Raw genomic sequence first — 7,935 nt, 5'->3', positions numbered from 1 at the left:
GAACCATCTTGCGTAAGAAGTTAAGAAAAACGGTTGTGAACAGCATATTGCATAATCAACTATTCATGTATTAAGCACAAATCAATGACTCCACCGTACAAAAGAGCCAAATGGTAGTCCACTCATTCATACGTTAACATATAAATAACATCAGCTGTATATTACTCTAAGAATGCAAGCAAAAACTAGTCAAGAGATAAAAGTACCATTTATGACTGATTTTAAACTTACAGACCTTAAGCAATAATGATCTATTTCTACTTGCTTCTAATGCCTACTAAGAGTACAGAAGTGCAACATCAGTAGCAGGTATTAAAATGCAAACATAAATAAATCTTGATCCGTCCATTCATCAAAAACCCCCTCCGAGGGTGCAAAAGTGCATGTTCTGAGGACAAGTTTTTTGAAAAAATTTCGGACCCTTCTCCAATGCAACGAGAAGGGTTAAATACTAGTAACGGACTAATTTTACTTTACACAAATTCAGGGAACGGCTTCAAATGACCGCCCTTTTACTAAAAACAAATTTATTTCTAAAAACTGAATCTAATTTCTAACCGTTTTTGTATCTGCTCCTTAGTGCTGTAAGCAATGCGCTGTTCGCCCTGAAAGAGTCGGCTGGTTGTCCTTTCCTTTTGTTCGAGCTTGAAAATTAGAAACAACAAGCGCTGGCACCTCTTTATGTTAGATTAGAAGATATTTTCGAAAACCTTTCTCTAGCTGGGTGTATTCGCTGTGTGCACACTTAGTACAACCCAGTTTCTTCTCGAACTGATTTTGCTGTTGCTATTTCGGTTTCTGGTCGTGCGAATGACTCAGTGAGTTAGAAGCTGTGCTGTATGGACAATCCCCTGTTTTGAGAACTGTTTCCGTTCTTTGTTCCAGGCTTTTCTGGAGCGTCTTTCTTCTCTTGCGCTTCTTTCTCTGCTTTACCAAGTCTGAGCTTCAGGATCTTTTGTAAACACGCTGCTTTTGTGCGCCTTTGACTCTGAGTCTTGGACAGTCTATTTTCATCAGTGCCTGTTGGGCAATACTCTGGAATCCGCGGTTTTGCTGCATGCGGCATCCAATTGCGGAGGCATCTTCTCTCTATTGTCTTATTGGCGCTCTTCCCTTCTCCTTAGATGTTTCCTGCATATAGATTTATATAAGTTGCATGTCTTGCAGTTTACGCAAAGAAGAAGGGAAATGACAAAAAGATTGACATGAAAGCATTAAATTCTAATGAATGCGAAATTAATGACATTCATCATAACTTGACTCTTCGATAAATGCGATGCAATCAGTTCTGGATATTTGAGCATGCGGTCATTAATTTCACTTAAGGCGCGCTTTCATTTTTGGATCTACCGTGTATGTCGAAGAATTCTTGCGATGAGTTTTTTCTGTGATTGGTATCACAGTATCGATGGCTGCGACGTTATTAAGTGTTATCGCAGATCGCATATCGCTAATATCGCAGATCGCTGATATCGCAGATCGCATATCGCTAATATCGCAGATCGCAGCTTTGCATGGTCGCAGATCGTAGATCGCAACATCGCAAGGTTTTCACTTTGTCATTTTGTGCTGCTCGTGTGGCATTGCGACGTGCGACGTCGCATATCGGTCGTCGGCGTTTCTTTAGGTTCTCCTTTTTCAAATGCTCTTAATGCGCGCAATGCGATGGGTTCTCGCGTCGCTCCTTTTTAGTGTATTTATGCACTTTGGGCAAGCGCTCCTTTTTCCGTTGCAACGTGATATAGCTTTTAGAGAGCTGATACAAAATAATTTTCAAACAAAAATATTTTTTGGATTTTTGGCTAAGGGTTCCCCCTTTGCTTGATGTTATTACTAATATCAAACGAAGAGGGGGGTTGTTGGTGACCACAACAATGGTGATTCACTGTGAAGAACCAGTTATCTCTGCATTTCTATTGACCGTTCACTTCTGAAACAACAAAATTCTTATATGTCTAAATTTTGTTATGAACAGATAGAGTAGACCCCCTCACCTTGTCAACGATACTTTGTCTCAAACTTTTTAATCTCAATTGCTTGCTTCCTCAAGCTTTTTCTTGCATTCGCACCAGACATGACTTGGTCTTGATTAAAGATAAAATAAGGTCTTCTCTGCGTACTGGCTTAAAAGAATACTCATTTGTCGTAGGTAGAGCCTCTGCTTCCCGCAAGCGTCCATAGCCTCGACAGGGTTACCATGTTATCCAGCAATGATCCTTTTTCCTGCTTGAGGTTACTTGCAACATTCCAGAGAAAAATCCTTTTTGACACACTTTTCCTTTTTTAATTCTCTAAAGAACAATGTCTTGGTTTGGTGGCCAAATTATGACACAGTCATTCACTTGATTTACACTTTTTCTTAACAAGTCGGCTCGTGATGAGACCTCTTGTCTTTTGATTGCAACAATCTTAAGTCGTTGCCCTATTTTGATAGACAGTACTGGCAAAGTCAGCAAGTTATAATATCTGTGATCATGATAAGCCGGCTCGTGATGAGACCTCTTATTCTTTGAGATATAGTGTTTTTCTTGGATTATTTCTCTGAATGCTGCAATTCCCTTTTAGCAGGGAGGAAGTCATTGTTTTTCCTTAAGAAAGCTCTGGACGACAATAATAGAGTTTTTGAAAACAACAGTTTTGCAGAGAGTACTTATTTTATTATTGAGGATACTTTTCATGGTGCTGATACAAAACAATTCTTTCACCAAAGGTTGCTTTCGTCAAAGTTCTTTGAGGTTGAAACTAATATCGTAATCAAGGTGAAGTTAACTCTATTTGTTAATAATAAAATTCAGATTTTCCAAAAATTTTGCTATTTGTACAAGCGAAATCAAAATCTGATAGAGAATTGGCGTGCTCTTTTCATGAATCCTTTTCACATGATCATCTACAACGGGTTTTATTCATAAAAAGAGAAAAACAAAACAAACTGAAATATAAAAACTAAATCTATCCTACAAAAATTAGAAGAATTTCTCTTCTATGGAAAATATAATTTAAGAATCAATCCATTGACAGGTAAAGAATCTCTCCTACCTGCCAGATCCTGCAACACGAATGTGGACGGGCCTACGACTTCTACAATCTGAAAAGGGCCAAGCCACAGCTTCTGGAATTTCGTATGTTTGCCCTTTTCTTCATGTGCCTTATCCCATTTCAAAACTAAATCACCAATCTGAAAGTTTTTTTGGTTATGATGCTTGAGTCAAAAGAAGATTTTATTAGCGCTTGGTGATGTGCATGGGTTTTCCTAGCTTGTTCTCTTTGTTCTGCTAGTTTGATTATTTCCATTTGTCTTAATTTTAATGAGGAAGTAGGTACTTCATCGATGTACTGTACTAAAGACAAAGAGGGAATGACTAAGTGAGTCGGAAGAACCACTTCCCGCCCGTAAACTAAATTAAAGGGAGAAGTGCCGATCGAAGCTTTCTTTGTGATTCTATCAGCCCATAAAGCATTTACCAGCGCTTTGTGCCAATTCTTTTGGTTTTGGTCGACTGTTCTTTTGATAATTCTGATTAGGTTCTTGTTTGTTGATTCAGCCAATCCATTACCTTGCGGATAGTAGTTGGCAGAATATTTCAGTTTGAACCCTCTTTTGAGCGCAAACTCAGTCATAGCATTTCCAGAAAAATATGAAGCGTTATCAAACATTAAGGCCGTTGGCAATCCAAACCTAGTTATGATAAATTGGTCTATGAATTCAATAATGTTTTCAGAATGAACTGTCTTGAGAGGAACTGCTTCTACCCATTTGGTAAAATAATCAGTTGCCATAAGGATATACTTATGCTGCTTAGAAGAGTGAGGAACGATCTCACCTATTATGTCCAAGCCCCATTGAATAAATGGTTGGTCGATGTTGACCGGTTGTAGCGGCATGGACGCTTTCCTTTGTTTTCCTGTAGCAGTCTTGCAGACTTGGCATTTCCTTACGTGATTGTATGAGTCTTTGAACAGCGTGGGCCAATAATATCCTGTACGCAAGATTTTGTGTGTAGTCGCATCTCCGGCATAGTGTCCACCTGCTGGTCCATCATGGAGTTCCTGCAAAACCTTTTCGGCTTCAGTTTTCTCAAGACACCTAAGAAGTACAGAATCATAATTCCTTTTAAATAGGACATCATTTATGAGCTGGTATTGCTTAGCTTTTAATCTCAGAGCTCTTTTCTTAGTATGATCCAGACGTGATGGGGCATACCCGTTCTTAAGAAAATAAATGGTGTCAGCATATAATGATTCTGTGTCGTTTAGGCTTACCTCATACGTGTGTACCTCTTCAGACGATTTCTCAGGGATTTGCGATGCTCCAGCTAACATCTTGCAGAAGCCTTGGCCTCTTACGATGTGTGCCGGTTTGATCTCAAGGTCGTATTCTTGTAAGGCAGTGATCCAATTTGCTCTCTTCTCGCCCACATCCTTCTGTATCAGGAGGTTTCTTACTGCTGGAAACGGTACTATGACTTTGGTATGGGCTTTTAGCAAGAAAGGTCTGAAATATTTGATTGCTTTGAAAACGGCATATGCCTGTTTCTCGACGTCAGAATAATTGAGTTCAGCACCTTGTAAGTTCGAGCTAAAGAATGCGATTGGGGCTTCTACCTTTTCGTGATTTGCTTGAGTTAAAATCGCAGCATAAGATCTTTCTGAGGCAAACGTGTATAAGATGAAAGGTTCTGAAAAATTTGGGGTAGCCAAAGATGGAGCGTTGATGATGGCTTGTTTGATTAAGTTGAATGCTTCGTGCTCGTCTAGACCCCATTTGAAATTTTTGAATTCTTTTTTATCATATTTTGTAAGGGTGAAATAATACGTGAAAAATCCGGGACAAATCTTTTGACAAAATTGATCTGTCCAAGGAAGGATTGCATGGCTTTCTTGTTATGAGGTATGGATATTTCGAAAATTTCCTTGATTCTGTCGGGTTCTATGTGAATACCAGATTTAGATACTATGAATCCGAGCAATTTCCCTTCGCTTAATGCAAAGAAAGATTTCTTTGGATTGAGCGAAATCCCATACCTCAAGCATCTTTGAAAGATTTGCTTCAAATCTTGGAGATGGTTGTTTCGTTTTCTGGAGTACACTGTTATATCATCCAGATAAATCACTACTGATTTATTGACCAATCCTTTAAACGCGATGTCCATGGCTCTCTGAAAGGTAGCTTCGGCGTTGATCAAACCAAATGGCATCTTTCGATATGCATAAGTGCCCCACTTGGTTCGGAACGTAGTTTTTAACTGATCATCGGGATGCACCAGTACTTGATTGTATCCTGAAAATCCATCCAGGAATGACATTAATTCTGAGCCTGCTACTGCCTGTAGAATTTGCTCCATAGGTGGGAGGGGAAAGTTATCTTTCTGGCAGGCTTTGTTGAGATTTCGGAAGTCGATACAGATTCTAATGTCTCTGTTTTTCTTCCTAACGGGCACCATATTGGATACCCATTTGGAATGCCTAACGGGGAAGATTATTCTGGCTCTCAACAACTTATTAAGCTCAGTTTTTATCTAGTTTTCTAGGTTAGGGTGTATTTTCCTGAGCTTCTGCTGGACAGGTTTCTCGTTGTCAGTCATAGGAATAACATGCTGAATGATGGAAGTGTTGTAAGTCTTCAGCTCATCGTAGTTCCAGGCAAAAACGTTTTTGTACTGTCTCAGAAGGCAGATATATGCTGATTTTTCTTCAGGGGCTAAGCCCTGGCCTAGATTAACGTTTTGCAGCTTTTCGTCGGTTCCTAGGTTGACTGATTCGTAGTTCAGAGTTGAAATATAAAGCTTGGCATTAGCCGACCTTTTGAACCGACTTTTCAAGTCATATAAGTCTTCTAGTTTGACCACCAATTTGGGTATAGCATTATCAGTGCTACTTTGTTGTATCTGGTGATCATGACAGTCTTCGTCAATTATCTGGTTTGTGTAAGATCCTTCAGAGGTGAGGAAACTTACGATGTCTGGGTCGTCGTTGAACACTCTCCAGTTGGTGATATTGTTAGGAATGGAAGGTTTAAAAATTAATTCTATTGAAAACCTATCAAGACTAAAATCTTCGGAAGGGATAAGTCGAGAGGCTACGTTAGCTAACAGATCCGCGCTTGCGTTTTGAATTCTTGGAATTGACGAGATGTTAAATGCTATGAAATGTGCAGTGAGATCTTGCACTAATGATTGATAATGCTTTAAATGACTAGACAGGCAATGTATGGTGTTACGTACCTGTTTTACGACGATCTCAAAATCTCCATAGACTTGAAGATACTTAACATTCAATCCGATTGCTTTGTATAGGCCTTGAACCAAGGCTTCGTACTCCGCTGTGTTGTTCATGCAATCGAACTCAAGTCTGCATGTGAGCATAATCTTGTTCCCGTCTGGGTTGATCAGAACGCATCGTGCTCCTGCCCCTTCGTTGGATTTAGATCCGTCAAAATATAATTTCCAAAATAAAGAAGTATTTACAGAATTATCTAAAAAACTAAAACATTTTGAGTCATCAGTTTGGGAGAAATTTTCAACTTGGGATAAAACTGAATTCTCTAAGTATGGTGAAATATGAGCACTGAAATTGCCTAGGAAAGAATCTATTGCGTAATTGCCTACAATGCTGCTATTGTACGTGATGGCTTCATTTTCTCCTTCTAGTTCTGTCACTATGTATTTTTGGTGCAACTCTCGTTCAACCTTTATCTGATTTGGTTTACCATTGTATGGTAACCACATGTGCGACCAGCCGGTTGAGAAATATCCGTGGAGTTTCTCTGACCAATCCCTGCTAAGAATCAAGCCATAAAACTCAGGGATATCGGCTACCAGGATGTCGATAACCTGACACACTTTTGGGTTAGTCGACAATCTTATGGTCACCTGATTAAGTTCACCAATCACTTCGACCTGGGATCGATCAAGTTGAACTATACGTACTGCAGATTTTTGAGGTTGCACATTCAATTTGGCACATATTGACCTGGGTAAAATATTCGTTGAAGCACCAGAATCGACCAAGCAATTGTGCACGTTTTTGTTGAAGATTTCATATGTGAGCAGAAAAGGAGGAGTATGAGACCTTGATCTTCCTCCAATCAAGGCGATGTCATTTGGATCAATTTTATTTATCATATTGGTTGGAGGTCTTCCCAGATTGTGGGAAGCCACAGCTGTAGGTAAAGATGTAGTAGGCACAGCATGTAATTCTTTCATCATGATTTTCTGCTGGTGTTTCAGTTTACTCAATTCGTACAGAGTGATATTAGCCCTAGTCTTCTTCATGTCGTCAATGATGTTATAATCCATTTCATCCGACACTATTAGTGTTCTTGATGGAGGTGCTTGTTCAGATTGGACTGGGCTAAACTGGGTCGCTTTAGCAGTTGTCTTTTTAGTTACGACCCTTTCTTTTGTTGCAGGGCTTGGGCCCTTTTTTTTTGGGGTAGTTTGGGGAGGATCAAGCTGATTTTTGCTTCTCGTGCTAACAGGAAATGCTTCTTGATCTTCTTCCTGTGGGAGGATGAAATCCCACATTCCTTGAAGTTCTAAAACTTCTTCCTCATTGGTCTGCCCTTCAGTGGTATTCTCTTCTTCTTCGTCTTCTTCAGACTCAACGTTTGAGACAACACTGGGTGGTTTTATGTCCATGGGAGGATTTCTTTTAAAAGTCCTAAAGGGCTTTTTCGAAGAAGTCTCTGCTACTTGTTTCTTGATATCGACCATCTCATTGGACATGGCTTTCAACACTTTTTGTAACCCTTCCAAATCGAAAGGATCTTTCGTTTGCTTCTTCTTGGTGTCTTCTTTGAAAGAGATCTTCTTTGATTTGCGTTCTTCTATAGCAGATCTCTTTTCTAGGGCTACCACGCGTCTTTCCACTGCTAACGCTTCTGTCAAGTTTTCAACTAATGTGGCCTTGTTTGCCCTATCTACGAAGATAGCCAAG

The sequence above is a fragment of the Pinus tabuliformis genome, chromosome X (assembly GCF_031772625.1).
Source record: "Pinus tabuliformis cultivar Carrire ecotype Pingquan chromosome X, CPIR1, whole genome shotgun sequence".
Classification (NCBI taxonomy): Eukaryota; Viridiplantae; Streptophyta; class Pinopsida; order Pinales; family Pinaceae; genus Pinus; species Pinus tabuliformis.
This window is presented reverse-complemented; position numbering follows the sequence as displayed.